Source organism: Lactuca serriola, chromosome 7 (assembly GCF_051521515.1).
Source record: "Lactuca serriola cultivar US96UC23 chromosome 7, Lser_US96UC23_V15, whole genome shotgun sequence".
NCBI lineage: Eukaryota > Viridiplantae > Streptophyta > Magnoliopsida > Asterales > Asteraceae > Lactuca > Lactuca serriola.
Window position 1 is genome coordinate 181,143,688 of NC_136414.1, and position 19,521 is coordinate 181,163,208.

Below are 19,521 nucleotides of genomic sequence, written 5' to 3' on the forward strand. Positions count from 1 at the left end.
AACCATATCTAACAAGGTTCGATTACGCCTCTCAGCCACACCATTCAACTGTGGTGTCCTGGGAGGTGTCAATTGTGAGACTATCCCACATTCCCTTAGATAGTCGAGGAACTCTGAACTAAGATACTCACCACCACGATCGGATCGAAGCATCTTAATGTTCCTGCCCAATTGATTCTCGACTTCCTGTTTAAATTCCTTAAACCTCTCGAAAGTCTCTGACTTATGCTTGATCAAGTAGACATATCCATATCTACTATAATCATTAGTAAAAGTCAAATAATAACGATTAGCATCCCTTGTGGCATGTTTGAATGGTCCACACACATCCGTGTGTATAAGGTCCAACAAACCTTCACCCCTCTCACACGAACCTGTGAAGGGTGACTTTGTCATTTTTCCAAGTAAGCATGATTCGCAACTATCATCTGACTTTAGGTCAAACGACTCCAAGACTCCATCCTTTTGGAGTTGGCCTATGCGCTTCTTGCTTATATGTCCAAGACGGCAATGCCATAATGATGCTTTATCCAAGTTATTATTAGTAGAATCAATACACAAAACATTATTTCCTAAGTTATCAACAACAGATACAGCTTCATACACACCATCACAAGGTAATGCTTTAAAATAAAGAATATTATTAAAGAAAGCATCAATAGAACCAACTTCATTATTAAATGAAAAGGTAAACCCTTGTTTGTACAAAGCATGGAAGGAAATAATATTTCTTGCCATTCCTGGCGAATAACAACACTTATTCAGATCTAAACTAAACCCACTACTTAGCGATAAAGTATAAACTCCAATCTTGGTAACAGGTATAGCTTTCCTATTCCCCATGATCAAGTTTATCCTTCCTTGCTCCACATCCTCACTTCTTCTTAGTCCCTGCAAGTCACAACAAATGTGAATACCACACCCGGTATCAAGGACCCAAGAATTAGAATGGGGTGAGTTATTAGAAATGATAGTGTAAATACCTGCATGGTTGGGTTTAACTTTCCCATCCTTCACATCTTGCTGGTATTTTGGGCAGTTCCGCTTCCAATGAGCTTTTTCATGGCAATAGAAGCATTCAGCCTCTTTTGGGTCAGAAGAAGGAGTAATGAAACCTTTCTTGGTTCCACTTGAAGAAGAGCCATCAAGGATCCGAGCCTTGGTACCCTTCGAAGATCTCTTTCTCTTCCTCCATCGATTCTTCCCAATTGCCAAAACCGGAGTAGAGTTTTGAGTAGGAGTGATAGCAACCGACTTCCCCTTAAGACCTGATTCTGCGGTCTTGAGAAGTCCCTGAAGTTTGCTGAGGGTGACTTCTTCCTTGTTCATGTGATATGTCATGCGGAATTGATCATAGCACGATGGTAAGGAATGCAAAATAATATCTATTGAAAGATCCTCCGGGAAGTTCACATTAAGCTTCAGCAAACGATCCACATACCTTTGCATTTTCTGTATGTGGCTCGTGACGGATTCCCCGTCCTTCATCATGGTTGTTATCATGGAGCAGATGATTTCATACCTCTCTTGTCTTGCACTTTGATGGTATCTTTCCATCAAATCTTGGTGCATGTCATAAGGGTAGAAATCCTCATAAGACTTTTGGAGTTCCGCTGTCATCGTGGCCGTCATGATGCAAGCCACTTTCGTAGCATCCCTTTCATGTGCCCGAAATTCAGCGATCTCCTGAGGAGTTGCAGTGGACTCATCAATCTCCTTAAGCTCCTTGTCAAGGACATATTCTTTGTCCTCGTAGCGGGTAATCATCCTGATGTTTCTGATCCACTCATTGAAGTTGGATCCATCAAAGGTGACTTTTCCACACAAGTTCATAAGGGTAAAGGAGCCATTAGGATTAGAGCCAGAAGCATTGTTGAAAGACATCTGAAGGAAAGAGGACAAGATTAGTTTAGATATAAGAGAGTCCTTAATAAAACACCCAAATGTAGTATTAAGGCTAGGATCCAATCACAATATAATATAACTTAGAAGAGGTATGCCGTAATCTAAGCTATATCATATTTGAAAGGTAGGTGAATGACGATTCACCAATTTCCACCACGAAAACCGCAATATTTTAGTATTAGGTTTTTGAATGGTTCTTAGAAATTCCTAGATTCTTTGAGATTCAATGAACTTTTCAAAGGCATGTTTCAATCTCGAGTGTGCCCTCCAAGTTTTGTGACTGGGATACCGAGGATCACAAAACGAGGTGTGAAGTAACCATGCAAATCACTTGGTACCCTTAGAGTTTATCACTCAATCGATGTGCCGGTTAACCACACACGCTCCATCGATACTATAATAAACCCTAAGTCACCCTTTACCTACCTTGTTAAGTCCAAGTTAGTGTGCCGGTTAACCACACACGCTCCACCAACGACTTAATCAAAGTGTAAAGTGTAATTTCATGGAATAGCACCTTATTCACATTTTTCCTAAAGTAACTAAGATTGGGAATTTAATAAAACATTTAGTTACTTTATAATATTCATCATACTTTGAATGAGAATTAATAAGTCCTTGTCTTACCCGTTCGGCTAACGACCCTCCACCGATCAAGCAAGCGGTGGGTGAGAGTGGACACCCATTAAGTCACCATTTTATAGGCAACGACCTTATACCCACCTTATAGACCGGCTTCGTGAATGAGGCGTACTAGTGGTAAGACGACTTTGTTCTTATACATATATATAATTATTAAATCATAATAATATAAGTATAAGGGTTGAATTTTAACTTTTAAAATTCTAGGGGTTGGAACTAAAGTTTTAACTTAACTTTACTTGTTCCAAAACTTGAGGGCAAGTTTTGTAAACTTTCAAAACTTTTCATTTCTTGTAACTTATGAGTTTAATAGAGTAATAAAATGAGGTCTTTTCATTTTTCCTAACTCTTGTGTTCTTTTAATGGTTTTTAACCCAAGAGACTTTTGGTTTTCCATAACTTGAGGACAAGTTATGGACTCCATTAAAACACATTATGATCATGAATTAATCTACCACATAGGTTACAAATAATTCCTATGATCATCTAAACATCATAAGAACAAGAATATGAATATGAACACTTTCAAGAATCAAAATCACATTTAATCTTTGTAATTTTGACAACTAGTTGTTGTAAATGAGTTAGAAAAGACATTACACCTTCTAAAATAAGTTTTCAAGTACCAAAACATTTTAGGGTAATGATTCTAATCCATTTCCAGCAACTCAAGTCGAAATTCTGCACTCTGTCGACCCTACTCGCCAAGTGCATAAACCTACTCGCCGAGTAGGTTGAAGATACACATGAACTCGACGAGTCCTCCCCATGGACTCGCCGAGTCCATCAGTCAGACAGCAAGATTTTCGACTTTCTTCAACTTTTAAGCACAAATAACAAACAAACAAGCCTAGGCTCTGATACCACTGATGGATTTTGAGCATTCTAACACTTCCTAAGTGTACATACAACCCTAATAACCTTGGATCTATGTTTGTCTAATTATCATGCAAAGTTGAATTCCAAGGTTATATTCCTATCTAGCATACATGGGGAACAATTTTAACTTGAATCATAGATAGAATAACTTACCTTGTTGTTGCTTGTGTTCCTTGAAACCTTGTGAGCCTAGCACCCCAAGTGTGATGCCTCAAATGCTTCACACAACACCAAATGCTCTTTGGAAAGACTCTTGAGATAACACACACTTCTCAAAATCGGCCAAGCCCTCTAGTTTCTTAGTGTTCAACTTGTGTTGCACTTGTGTAGCCAATTTTGTGGAGAATGGGACTCTTATATAGTGTTGGCACATCTAGGGTTACACCATATAAACCCTAATGTGTCATGACTCTTCATTTCCATGACCCATGGGTTTGTAACTCCCATGGAGCATCCATGGAGCATCCTATGGGTAGAACCCAACTTGATAATCCATGGAGCCTTTTAGCCCACTATACAAGATATGGATGATTTACATAACCAACCCATATATTTAATTAGTTATCCTTTGATCACTTAATTAATTCCAAATTAATTCTTTGATCAACTAATTAAATAATATTATTAATATATTAGAACTTATAATATATTAATAATCTCCAAGTGTTATTTCTCTCATTTAGTCTATCCAATTACATGGTGCCATGCAACCCAAATGGACCATGCCGGGTCGGGTCAAGTACAAGCCCGAAATAGTTATGGACTTAGACACCTTATCCAACAATTATAAACCTTTATATTTTGGGATGTAACTCTTTTAAACAATTACAATGATGTAAACTCAGTATTGTTGTATTATTGTACATGTGATGATTATGCTTTCCTTGTTTCTATTATATTCACTGTGATGATATTACAGTATGAAGTCACCCAACCCCAGCACGATTCTGCCGTTCCGGTTCGAGGGTGTGACATTTTCACATTTGTTCTGATTTGCAGGGTCTATGAAGAAATAGGGATGTGGAGCATGGGAAGATAAACTTGATCATGGGGAATAAGAAAGTGTGACCTGTCACCAAGATTGGACTTTACTCTTTAGTGCTTAGTAGTAGGTTAGGTTTAGATTTCAATAATTGTTGCTATTCGTCAGAAATGACATGAAACATTATTTCTTTTCATGGTTTGTATAAACAAGGTTTTAGATTTTCGTGTAATAATGAAGATGGTTCTATTAATGCTTTTTTAATGGTACTTTCTATTTTGAAGCATTTCCTTGTAATGGAATATATGAAACTGTGATTTTTGTAGACAACATAGGAAATGATGTGTTGCATATCGATTCTTCCAATGCTTTGGATAAAGCATGCTTGTGGCATTTTCGTCTTGGACATATCAACAAGAAGCGCATAGCCCAACTCCAAAAGGATGGAGTGTTGGAGTCATTCGACCTTAGGGACGATGACACGTGCGAGTCTTGTTTACTTGGAAAGATGACCAAGTTACCCTTCACTGGTACTTGTGAAAGGGGTGAGGGTTTATTGGATCTCGTACATACTGATGTATGTGGGCCCTTTAGATCCACCACAAGGGATGCGAACCGCTTCTATGTGACTTTCACTGATGATTATAGCAGATATGGGTATATCTACTTAATCAAGCACAAGTCAGAAACCTTTGAAAAGTTCAAAAAGTTTAAGCAAGAAGTGGAGAATCAGATGGGCAGGAAAATTAAGATGCTCCGATCCGATCGAGGAGGTGAGTACCTTAGTATTGAATTCCACGACTACCTCAAGGAATGCAGAATTGTTTCGCAATTGACGCCACCTAGGACACCGCAGTTGAATGGTGTGGCTAAGAGGCACAATCGAACCTTGTTGGACATGGTTCATTCCATGATGGGTCGAGCTTCGTTACCTATCCCATTTTGGGGGTATGCCTTAGAGATTGCTGCCCATATCCTTAATCTAGTCCCGACTAAGAAGGTTGCCAAAACACCTAATGAGATGTGGACAGGGAAAGCTCCCTTGTTGGCACATATCAAGGTTTGGGGTTGCGAGGCTTTCATAAGACGAGAGACTCATGACAAGCTCAAACCTCGTAGTGTGCGGTGTATTTTCATCGGCTATCCGCAGAAGTCCTTTGGATATCTCTTCTATAAACCGAGTGACAATGTTGTCTTCGTTGCGAGGAGAGGGGTTTTCCGAGAGCGAGAACTCATATGGCAAGAGGACAGTGGGAGGCAAATTGATCTTGAAGAGCTTCAAGAATCAAGCGATGAAGGAACCTCTAACACCGACACTCAACCCGAGGAGGAAACTCTTGTTGAACCGATTAACGGGTCCTTACCTCTTAGACGTTCTACTAGAGTTAGTGTTCCACCTGTGTTGTATGGTTTCCATATAACAAGTGAAGGTGATATGTTTATTAGTGATAGAGCACTAATAAATTTGGATGAACCTAACAACTACAAGGAAGCCATGGCAGGCCCGAAGTCTGCGAAATGGAAAGAGGCTATGGACAACGAGATTCAATCCATGTATGACAATCAAGTTTGGAACTTGGTTGACAATGTGCCAGGTCGTAAGACAGTCGGGTGCAAATGGATCTTCAAGAAGAAGACCGACATGGATGGGAAAGTACACACGTATAAGGTGTGATTGGTTGCAAAGGGCTTTACTCAAACTCCCGGAGTTGACTATGATGAGACCTTCTCACCAGTAGCGAAGATTAAATCTATAAGGGTTATGTTAGCCATAGTTGCATTTCATGACTATGAAATATGGCAAATAGATTTCAAAACCACTTTCCTTAATGTTAAACGACCCAAAAATACGGCCTGAAAATTTCATTTTTAATATAACCATAATCATAAAACGGAGTATATCATAATAAAACCATGCGTTGAAAATCTCAAAACCATACTAAAATACAAATGAGAAAACGGTGTCATGACTGTATCAAAACATATATAAGATAACTGATCAACTCCCAGAATAAAAACTGTGGCTGTGGTGTGTGCGATGCCATCATCCCGAGCCCTTCCCTCTGCTTGCGGAAGTACCTGAAACCAAAATTGAAACTGTAAGCACGAAGCTTAGTGAGCTCCCCCAAACTACCACATACCACACAAACATATAAAGCACATACTGGGCCTTGCCCACTGCATCGGACCGAAGTCCGGCTAACTGGGGCCTTGCCCCCTACATCGGACCGGAGTCCGAAGCTGACTGGAACATCGGACCGAAGTCCGAAGCTGACTGGGATCTTCGTCCCCTACATCGAACCGAGTCCGAAGCTGACTAGGACATCGGACCGAAGCCCGAAGCTAACCGAGACATCAGACCGAAGTCCGAAGCTGACTGGGACCTACGTCCCCTACATCGGACCGGACTCCGAAGCTGACTGGACCTCTGTCCCCTACATCGGACCGAAGTCCGAAGCTGACTGAACATAGCATAACCATATCAACTGGCATAAACACATATCTTGTCTGAACCACGAAGGCATCAAACATACTAACTACTACATCGGATCGGGGTCCGAAGCTGACTGCTAGCTAAACGGCCCGGCATTGTGGCCTTAGACCCGTTACTACTGGAAGGAAACTCACCTCGTGAACTGGCTGCTGTGTGAATGGCTCTGGAAGCTAACTGCTGCTGCTCCGGTATCTCCCCGGCTACAAGGCCATAAACACACTCAATCAAATACTAAACACTGCACTGGGGTAAAATGACTCTTTTACCCTTGGTCAAAGTCAACTCTCCCGGTCAAAGTCAACCCACAGTTGACTTGACTCGCCGAGTTGGGCCACCAACTCGCCGAGTCTCTAATCTCATTTCACAACCCCACTCGTGGCTACTCGTCGAGTATGGCCTCGACTCGACGAGTACTCTCTCTATCCCAGAACTCAGACAATCTTCATCCGACTCGCCGAGTCATATGAACAACTCGACGAGTTGTTCTTGAGCTTAAGAAGATTTCCTTGGACTCGCCGAGTCCCTCCATTACTGAGTCTACTCTCCGACTCACTGAGTCCACTCTACTACTCACAGGCTTCCACTCGTCATCACTCAAAAGGGGAAAAACGGGGACTCGCGACTTGACTCGCCGAGTCATTCTTTCGACTCGCCGAGTCGCTTGCATGCAGCAACTCAGAACTCGATTCTGCTTGAATCCAGTGTATAAAACTAATAGATCTGGACTCCCTTAACTCGATTAGCACGTAAAGATTCTATCTTTACGTGCCCATATGCATCCATGAAGCTAAAATGGCTCAAAAAGCATAATAAAGGCTAGATCTAGGGTTTTCATGCAAGATAACTTCAAAAAGGCAATAGATCTGGGCTCTACAACTCCTAAATGAACAGATCTAAGGATATCTCGACATAATAGGGCATCCATACAATCATAAGGCTTGAGAGAAGCATCAAACTAGATCTAGAAGAGTTCTAATGGAGGTTAAAAGCATAAAACAGGAGGGAATCCGAAGAATACCTCAAAGAACTCTGATTTGCCCTTGGATCTTTGGTCTACACCTCTTCTCCTTGCTCCTTTCTTCTTCTCCTTCTTCAAGCCTTCAAAATTTAACACAAGAACACTTAGATCACTCAAGGATGGATTAGGGTTTTCTCACAGCTTTCTGAGGGTGAAGGAGGCGAGATTGGGGGCTATAAGGTGGATTAAATAGTGAGCAACCCGGGGATTTAGGGTTTCTCCCAGGCAGGCAGACTCGCCGAGTCCCGAATATGGACTCGCCGAGTCGCCGACTAACACGTGCTCGAAATCACGTCCCTACTCGGCGAGTCAGGCTATGAACTCGCCGAGTCCCTCTTGCAAACTTCTAATTAATTACTATGGAATCATCATACCGGGGACGGGTCGTTACATAATGGGAAGTTGGTTGAAGATGTTTACATGAGTCAGCCAGAGGGTTTTGTCCATGCAAAGCACCCTAATAGAATGTGTAAGCTTGAGAAATCCATTTATGGATTGAAACAAGAATCTCGTAGATGGAATCTTTGTTTTGATGAGAAAGTAAAAGAGTTTGGTTTTTCAAGAAGCGAGGATGAGTCATGTGTATATATCAAAACCAGTGGGAGTATAGTTAGCTTTCTCGTTTTGTATGTGGACGACATACTGCTCATAGGAAACGACGTCCCAACCTTGCAGGAGGTTAAGTCCTGGCTTCGGAAGTGTTTCGCTATGAAGGACCTCAGAGAAGCTGCTTATATTCTTGGGATAAGGATATTGGGAAATAGGAGTAACAGAATAATAGGACTTAGTCAAAGTACTTACTTGGATAAAGTGTTAAAACATTTTAGCATGGAAAATTCCAAGAAATGGTAATTACCAATCCAAAGCAATACCAAGTTGAGTAAGACTCAAAGCCCGAGTACCGATGCCGAGATAGCAGAGATGAGCAGAGTACCTTATGCTTCCATAGTTGGCTCAATCATGTATGTTATGACATGTACTCGCCCTGATGTGGCCTTCGCTTTGAGCATGGTCAACAGATATCAAGGGAACCCTGGTAAAACACATTGGACCGCAGTGAAGAATATTCTCAAGTACCTACAAAGGACTAAGGAATGGTACCTTATCCTCGATGGGAGTGATGACTTGAGAGTGCGAGGGTATAGTGACGCTAGTTTTCAGCCTGATCGGGATAATTTTCGCTCGCAATCGGGTTGGGTCTTTACCCTGAATGGAGGAGCAGTAACTTGGAAAAGTTCCAAGCAGGAGACCGTAGCTGATTCAACGTGCGAATCAGAGTACACATCAACGAGCGAAGCATCGAAGGAGGCAATATGGCTAAAGAACTTCATCAGAGACCTTGGAGTTGTATCGGCCATAAAGGAGCCTATGGAGATTTTCTGCGATAACGAAGGTGCGGTTGCCTTAACATAGCAACTGAGGGATCATGGTAGATCCAGAAATATCGACATAAAATATCATTTCATTAGACATCGGGTAGAAGAACGACTCCTCGTAGTAAAGAGGGTATCGGCAGAGGAGAACCCAACAGATCCCCTTACTAAGGGACTGAGTAGGGTTAAGCACTTGCAACACGCTAAGAGCATTGGGCTGAAGGACAATATTAGTTTTAGTGATTAGATAGATTTTAGAAACTTGTAATAGATTAATTGTAATTAACAGTAGATGATTAAATAAAGGAGTATTATTTGTGAGTAATGTTACTGTCTTGTGTTAATTATTTACTATTGTTTCATTTTGCATGTTTAGACTTCCTAAATAATAAGATTATTTAAGCTATCCACAGTCGATCATACGTTGGAAGTAAGTATGAAAGAAGACTGTCATGAATTGGCTTGTAGATTTTCTAAGCGTTTAGACATAGCAAAGGTTTGATGCAACGTCCGGGAGTGCTTATGAAATCTAATTTGAGTATTGGATTAAACCCGCGCTCACATGAATCACTTCATGGAATTTAATCACAAGTGATTGTGAGACGATAATATCATATAGTCTTTATACATAGATATATGAGTGGTTGTTTACGAGTCAGTTGTGCATTGATAATGCGTAAACGCATCAGTAACTTGATGTTATAAAACGTACTGTTGTGTACGATAGTACAAGCATATAAGTCGAAGTTTATCTGTTCCTTTAATGAGTAAATAGTACAAGCATATAAATCGAAGTTTATCTGTTCCTTTTATCCTACGAGGCTAAAAGCGATATCGTGGGCCCCTCGATGATTTTGTTTTGACTTATGTGTCGGGCCCGGTCAGGACTGAGTTGATATGTTCAATTAAGTTCTATGTCAGACAAATCAGAGATCGAGAAACAAACTACTGGACAATAAGTATGACTATGTTCCATGTAATTGTCCACATGATATCTTGAGAATGGAGGACTATATGATCCCTTACCTAAAGGACGTGTTAGAGTTCGACAACGACTTTTGAGAGCTATGATTGCTAATCAGATTTTGAATTCGTACTTGCAATTATAGTTATTAGACTTATCCAAGTGGTAGACTGTTGGATTAGGTGTCTAAGCCATAACTATAGTTGGTATGTACTTGACCCGGTTGTAGCCTGGTCCTTTTCGGTTGCCTTCACCAAAGCAACTTGACTGGATGAGTAATGGAGAAAGAGGATAAATGTGATTTGTTAATATATTATATGAATAATATATTAAAGGAGAAATCATATTGTTTGATTAATATTGGTCAAGAATTAATTTAGAATTAATTTTGTGGTCAAAAGAAGTTAATTAATTAAGGGGACTAAAGTTGTAATTAAAACATAGTTGCAGTATGGGCTGAGGATCCCTAAGGATAGGGGTGGACGAAATCTTATGGATAGCCCATAAGAATTCGTCCAAAGCTAGGGTTCTGGAATGTTACTATGGGTTGCTTAGGGCTTAAGTAACCAGATTAGGTATTTGACTGAAACCCTAGTTCCTCACCTATATAAAGAACCCCTTGACTTCACAATTTCGGCTACCACAACCCTAGAAGGATTCATTGAGCCGAAAATTACCTTTCCCCTCTCTCTCCAAGATTCTCCAATTGCTTTGGTTTTTGTGATTCATTAGAGGCGTCGCATTTGAGGTGCTTGGTTCTCAAAAGCTCAAAGATCATCAAGCTACAATCAAAGGTAACTTTCTAACTTGTTTATTAGATGTTAATTTCGATTTTGGTATGCTAGTTTTAGGGTTTGAGAGCTTTGGATGATTATTGCATGTACAATTAGAAAAACCTAGATCCAAAGCTTTAGGGTTGTTAGGGCTTAAATGTTGTAATAGTCGAAGAGTCAGATTGTTACGAAGTATATTTTGTCTTCGTAAGAAGGTGTCTTCGGATGTAATGTTATTTGTACTAAGGCATTATAAAGAGTAGTCTTAATGTCTAGTCCTTAGTATTGTTATGCTTTTGTTCTCCTATAAATAGGGGTCTGTACTAAGTGATTGAGATGAGCTTTCACTCAGTCTTTACAGTTTATTCATTGTAATCTGTAAACTCAAAAGCATAATATGAGCTGAACAAATATTCTATTTACTCTCGTATTCATATTTATTACTCTTCTTAAATTCATACTTGAATTTGATTCAAACTCGATTACAAATTTCATCAATTGGTATTAGAGCAGGAATCCTTTCTGTGATCTGATTTTCATATGTTCAAAAAGATTTTTGAATCTACTGTTTGATTCAAAAAGTTTCCGTTCTTTTTTATTGTGAAAAATTCTTCTTGATCTAAATCTAGGATTTGATTCTGCGAACATATTTGTGAATCGAGTGTTCGTTGTGTGATTCTGATTTGAAATATACAATTTGATTTCAAAATTATCAAAGTTTTCGTATCATCTTGAAGTTTTTGTCCGTACAACAATGGCGTCATTCAATCTGAATTCCATGACATCATTTTCTCATTTGCTTGGTTCATCCACAAAAATTCCGATGCTTATCCCAGAATATTACGATCAGTGGGCAGATCGTATGCAAGATTACTTGAACGGATTGGATGAAGAATTATGGAAGTGCATTTCAGGAGAAATTAATCAACCTGCAACAGTTCAACCAATCGGTGTGTCTTCAAGCAGTTCGGAAGTTGACAATCAATCCAATCGTTTAAAACAACTGGAGAAGAAATGCATGAGAGAATTAAGAGGTGCCTTGCCTCCTGTTGTGTACAATTATGTCAGAACATGCACAACAGCTAAAGAAATCTAGAACAATCTCAAAGATAAATTTCAAGGAAGTGAAAAGACGAAGATCACATTTGTGAAACAATGTCTGGTGGAACTCAAAGATTTCAAACAGAAAGAATCTGAATCCATTGAAGTATACTATGATCGGTTCAACGAGTTAATCTATCGTTGTAATCGTTATGGTATTAAAAGGTCATCAATGGAGTACAATTTGATATTTTTAATGGGACTTCGAAAGGAGTGGAGGAGTGTGAGTATGATGGTGAAAAACCAACAAAGTTTTGATACTTCGACTTTGAATGACTTGTACAATTAGTTGAAATCTCATGAAAATGAGGTTAATGAAATAGCTGAGGAAGCGATAGCAAGTCTTGGTGGACCATTGGCACTCGTTTCGAAGGTTTCAGAAAGAGAGAATGAAAAATCGAAGTCTGATGAAGAAGAAGGTTTTCTGATGAATTCTGATGATGAGGCTGTTGCATTTTACTCAAACAATCGAGTAAAGAAATTTTTTAAGAAACCTTTTAATCCAAAGAACAAGTCATCAGATTTGAAGGGTAGTTTTGAGAACAAAAATAGAGTGGATGAAAAGAAGAAAGAAGTGAAGACGGATTCAAAGAGTGAAATGGAGCAAATGAAGAAGATGTTGAAAGGTGATACAGGGATTAACTGCCATTATTGCTATGATGCAAATCACTTGGTAGTAGATTGCTTGTTAAGAAAGAAGGAGGAAAAGAAAAATAAAACAAAGGATGAAGCGTATTACACTGAGAAACTGGAGGAAGTAAAGTCGAAGGCACAGAATTTGTCGTTAGTGGCTCATGGAGAAACTGAATCAGATGGCACATATAAAATATGGTCCTCAGGTTCAGACGATGAAGAAATGAAGAATCCAACACACGGGGCCATGTATGCAAAAGTTGAAGAAGATTCAGATGAAGAAGAAACTTATGAAGTACGTGGGCAGTGCTTCGTATCGAAGTCTACCGATAGGTCGCCCATGACTACCAAGGTACGTAAAATTCTTGAATCTTTTAATATTCCAGTTTCTACATATAATTTTGAGTTAGTATCTTTTGATGAAACTGTTACTTACTTTGATTCAATTGTCGTGTCTGCTAGCAATGAAGCGAAAAAGTTAAATGATCAATTACTAGAGACAAGAAAGAATTTAGAATCAAAAGTCACTAGGGTTGATTATTTAGAATTGCAAGTATCGAATATTATGGAGGATAGGGAGAGTTTAGCAACGAAAATAAACTTGTTGTTAGCACAAAGAAATATTTTCTGTAATTCTGCGAAAAGATTGTATGGAAAATTAACTGAATTACATCATTCAAGTGAGATAAGTAAGGAACAACACAGAAAATTGCTACCATTTTTAGCATATGATAGAGCTAAGGTAGATAGTGTTTCATATGATTGTGAAAAAGAAATTTCTGATTTTAACAAAGTTCCAGATGATAGGTATAGATATGGAATTGCTAAAGTCGAAGATTATCTTGATGCTAATGATTTAGTAAAAATTGTAAATGAAACCTTAACTAAATCAGAACAACTTCGAATTTTGAAAAAGACTGAGAATTCTACATCTAATTGTCAAACTAATTTTGCTGATATTGAAGATAATTCTGATAATATTAGTGAAATTAGTGATTTAGAGGATGTAGATTGTTCTCAATTGTCTATAATAAATATAGCAAATTCTTTTAAAGGGAAAGAAAAATGTGAGGAATTATTGGTAAAAATTGATACTGATGAACCCTCAACTTCAAAAGTTTGAGATATGGAATTTGTGGAAATACATGATAGTCAAACCGATGATAGCGATACTGAGGAAGAAAACACAAATTCGAAGATAATTCAAAGTTCGGAAGAAATTGAAATTCCTCGAGTGGTTGTTGATCAAGTTTATATGGATACACAAGAGTTTGAGAAAATTCTTAGTGAAAAAGGTGCTCATCATCTTGAATCGAATACTGTCGTTTATCCAATCTTCAAATGCACTGATGATATTGTGTTCCCAAATCAAGTCTTCGTAACAACAGGCAATGTTAAAAATATAAAGTCTGAATTCAAAAAGTTCGTTGAGGAAGACAATAAGCAAACTTCAAATGAAGGTTTCTTTTCGAATCAAAGCACAGTTGAAAACAATCTCACAAAGAATTCATATATATTTCAACATCAAAAACCAAAAAGAATATGGGTTGAAAAGTCGAAAGTTGAAAAGAAGATAGTTAACACAACTACAAATGTGTTCACGAAGCGAGAAGGTGTTAAAACAGAGGTTAAAGCAGTCAACAAAGCAATAAAATTGAATTCAAAAGAGTTTAAAGCTCAAGTTGAAAAATTTTCAAAGGAAAATAATATTTCAAAACGTCAAGCAAGAAAAACAATTTTTTGGCAAACTATTGAGTCATTAAATATGACATCAATAAATTTTTCAAAAGAAGGAAAAGTTTTTAGAGGAAAATCCAAGACTCAAAATTTTAAAAAGAAAAATGCTTCATTTTCAAATATTAAAACAAAAGTTTCAAATGAAACAAAAACAACACTTCCAAGAAAAAGTTTTCAGAAAAAGGTTGAAAAACAGATTTCAAAATCACAACTGAATACTTCTTATCATGAGTCTTATCTATCAAAACCAAAAGTGGATTATGTTCCAAGTTCAGCAAAATGTTATAATCTTCCGAAGAAGCAAGCTGACAAAATCTCAAATGCGAAAGGTATAACTACTAAAAGAAATATTTGTTGGATTAGTGTCTAAGTCCATAACTATTTTGGTATGTACTTGACCCGATGGTGCATGGTCCTTTTGGGTTGCCTTCACCAAAGCAACTTGATAGGATGAATTATGGAGAGAAAGGATTAAATATGATTTATTAATATATTATGAGAATAATATATTAAAGGAGAAATCATATTGTTTAATTAGTATTAGTCAATAATTAATTGGTAATTAGTTTTGTGACTAAAAGAGATTAATTAAACTTAAGGGACTGGAATATTAATTATAAGATAATTGCAATTTGGGCCATGGGTTGCCTTTTATTATAAGGTGGACGAATTCTATGGGGGAAGCCCATATGAAATCGTCCAAGGCCTTAAGGAAAGGGCTTCATGGGTTGCTTAGGGCTTAAGCATCCAAATTAGGGTTTCCTTGTTAGATAACCCTAATTGCCTCCTATATAAAGAGATCCCTTATGACCAAAAACGTGGCTAAGACTCCTCTAGGGTTTGTACACGTTTTTGGGCAGCCTCCATCCTCTCTCCTCTTCATCCTCTTGCTTATGGTGTTTGTGAGCCATTAGAGGAGTGACACTTGTGACTCTAAGCCTTCCAAAGTCAATTCAAGGAGGAATTGGGATTGTTATTACTACATAACAATCAAGGTAACATCTTAAACCTAATTATATGTTAATATCGATTTCCGTATGCTAGAATTAGGGTTTATAGCCTTGGATAAATTGCATGTACAATAGAGAAACCTAGATCCAAGCATTAGGGTTTGTATGAGCACATAGGATGTTCTTAGGACTAAAACTCATCAGTGGTATCAGAGCCTAGCTTGGTTTCAATTGTATTGATGCATTGTATAACTAGAAAAATTCGTTTTTTGGGCTTCTGGAGGCTGGACTTGCCGAGTCCATGGCTGAACTCGCCAAGTCCATGCAGACTCGACGAGTCAACTCGTCAGATGGGGATAATTACGCGATTTCTTGCTGTTTTTGCATTGGGATAGTTACCTTATCATGTTAGATCAATATTAATCCGATTATATGATATATTTGACTATAATTTTGATCTAATTGAAGATATTTATCAATTAATAAGATAATTGTTTCCTTATGTGATAATTGATTAATTATTTTGAGTAAATCGATAAATTGTTTTGCAAGAAATCATTAAATAAATCAAATATGGATAATTATGTGATTAAATGTTAATTTGAATTATTTGTTATTTGATCCTTGTTGTTATGAAAAGTTTCATATTTTGCCCTTTAGGTTTTATAGTTTAAATTTGAACCCAAAAGTTTTGTTGTTTTGAAATTTAAATAGTTGAAACCCTTATGTTTTGAAAAAGGTTTCAAAACTTGCCCTCAAGTTTTGGAATTTAAATTTTGATTAAATGGTTTAATTTTGATGTATATTTAAATTCTAAACCCTAATGTGTTGAAATGTTTCAAGACTTGCCCTCAAGTTTTGGAATTTAAAAGTTGATTAAAAGTTTAATTAGGAATGTTAAATTCTAAAACTCTAGTATTGTTTTGAAAAAGTTCAAATCACACCCTTATGGTTTTATTAATTAATTAAGGTGTATAATTAAAAGAGGTTTAATAAATCCATAAAAGTTTTGGTTTACAATTTAATTGAATTAAAAGTATAATTGTTAAATTAGACCACCTAATATTTTAAAAGTATAAAATACACCCTATACTATATATAACATTAAAGGTCTAAAATTATATATATGTAGGAGTAAAAGTCAGTCTTACCGTTAGTAGGCCTCATTCACGAAGCTGGTCTATAAGGGGTGTTTAAGGAAATTGCCTATAAAATGGCGATTGAATGGGTATCCACTCTTACCCACCGCACTCTTGACTAGTGGAGGGTCGTTAGCTGAACGGGTAGGATAGGACGAAACCTTCCATTATAAGTATAATGAATTATTAAAGTAACTAAATGTTTTCATAAAATTCCCAATCTTAGTTACTTAGGCAAAAGTGAATTGATGCAATTCCATGAAATTACACTTTGTGCCCTTGCGAAGACGTTAGTGGAGCGTGTGTGGTTTACCAGCACACTAAATGGTTCTAAGCAAAGGTAGCAAAGGGTGACTCAATGTTTGTCATAGTTCGGTGGAGCGTGTGTGGTTTACCGGCACATCGAATAGGTGACTGTAACATGTGAGGGCACCATGTAGTTTGCATGGTTATTCACACCCGCTTTGTGATCCTCGGCATCCCAGTCACAAACAAGAAGGGCATATCGAGATTTAAACATGCCATTGAAATGTTCAATGAATCTCAAAGGATCTAGGAGTTTTCATAGATTTAAAACTTAAATTCCTTTTCGTTTTTCATGGTGGAAATTAGTGAATCGTCATTCACTTACCTTCAAATATTCTGCAATTAGGGTTACGACATCCCTCTCCCGAGTTGTAGAATATTGTGTTGGGTCCTAGCCTTAGTATCTCATTTGGGTGATTTACTAAGGACTCAATCTATCAACTAACTTGAATTCGTTTTTCTCCCGTATTTTAGATGTCAAAGTTTGACAACTATGGTCTTCCCAAATCCTGTGGAACAAGCATTCCACATGAAGATGATATTCCACGATTCGATCAAGGAACAAGAAATCATGCTTCACTCCCTCCACCTCCTCCAATTATTCTCCCTAACCCACAAGTTCAAAGGCTTGAAAAGTTCAAGATCACTCAAGCCCTTTTGGCAAGTAAACATAAAGAAGGAAAGTCGATGTGTGCACACGTCCTAGGGATGAAGTCGCACATTGATAGGTTAAGAATGTTAGGATCCGTTGTCTGTGAGGAAATGACTGTTGATTGGATTCTTCAGTCACTTCCTAACTCATATAGTGAGTTCGTAAGAGAGTACTATATGATGAACCGCGACGTGACCCTTATAGATCTCACCTATATGCTTATTGTTGCTGAATCAGAAATGGTTTGGCGCAATAGAAAAGCAAAGTTGATTGGTGAATCTGCCTTCAAGACCTCTATGGATATAGACAATGGCAACGAAAGAGATGCTATGATCGAAAAGTTTGTTCATAAGAGAAAGGCAATGTCTGAAGTAGTTCCATGTCATGTTCCAATAGAGTCAATTTGCTTTTATTGCCAATAGAAGGAGCATTAGAGACGAAGTTGCCCTATTTACCTAAGAGATCTAAGAGATGGGAGAGTCAAAACGTATGACTTTGCTTTAGGCAAAATCCATTGACTAACTCTTTTAAGCTTCTATTCTAGATTCTTAATACATAATGTGATAAGATTACAATTGATGTTCTGTAAGATCGAAGAATAGAAAGGAAGCTTAAAGGAAGAAGTGAGCAGAATCTAACCGTGAAGGAATGGACTTTGATCACATTTCTCGAAGATTGGATTCTTGAGCTACTACTTAGAGTTAGAATTAGATTGCTAAGAAAGATGTATTAGCATAAGTATTTCAATGAGTTGCATTGTAAGGACAAATTTTTCCGCAATAAAATAAATTTTGATTTTAAATTTTATTTATTTATCCTTACAATGGCGTGTATGAAAAATTGATGTTAAAATATTTCTATTATTATCAATAATGGATTTGGTTCTTATTATGGTATTTATGGAAAGTCGAGAATTTACCAAATATGGAGAGTTTCTCATCGCCCAAGTTTCAATTGGATAGAAACTTGGAATCATGCAACTTGGTTACACGATGAATGAGAAATTTCATATTTGGAAATTAGACTAATTCATTGACAAAGTGTCAAGTGAAGGACTAAGAGATCAAGTACACAAAGTTGTGTGTCGATCAAGTCCACCATAAGAGCAACAAAGATATTCGTCATGCTTTACTAGAGGTTTACTAAATGTGATTATACTTACAAGATTAAGTATAATTCTGAATTGATTAAAGGGTTTAGATCAATAGCAGAACGAATAAGAAGAATCAAGTAGGCAGAAAGACAAAAGTTTCTCCATTCTAAGAAGAAGGGAGAGTACCTTTTATGCTTTATGATAAGTCTTAATGATTAAGAACAATATCTCAATTGATCCTCTAAATGAGTCTTAGTACAATCGTATGTCTAAGAAGAGGAATCAAGAATTGAAGAAATGGTTAAATCAATAAGTCAATCATACTTCGTTCCAATAACAAGTCTTAAAGATAAGATTGTGACAATGAGTGAAAAGTATTAAAGGTTTATAACATTCATCAAATGTGGAAAGTTGTGATGTCTTGGATAAGACAAAGACCAACTAGGACCAATTTATGAAGAGTTTTGATAAAAGCTACACTAACTCTTGAATATTTGTTTGTCAAGAAATGTTTTGACAAGAGAATCTTATATGTCAAGGAGTCAGTGGGAGTCTTAATGGTCTTGAAAGGTTTCAAGAACAAATCAAATAGACCTTATTGATCATCACTAGCACACGAGTTGAGGTTTACAACATATCGAGTTGACATTATTTTGTTTCTGTGCCGTTCCAATTGAGTTAATTATGCATGTGAGTCCTATGAGTTCTCATTTGAATGCATAAAAGGCAAGGACCTTGATCAATGGAAAGTACATTGATAAGAAAAGGTGAGCTGCTTAACTACTTGGAAGACATGGTGGGTAGATGTGCTACCATAAGGCAAGAAATCGAGATTAAGAAAGTTTGATCCATATGAGTTTGAATTTGTCATAAACTTTGG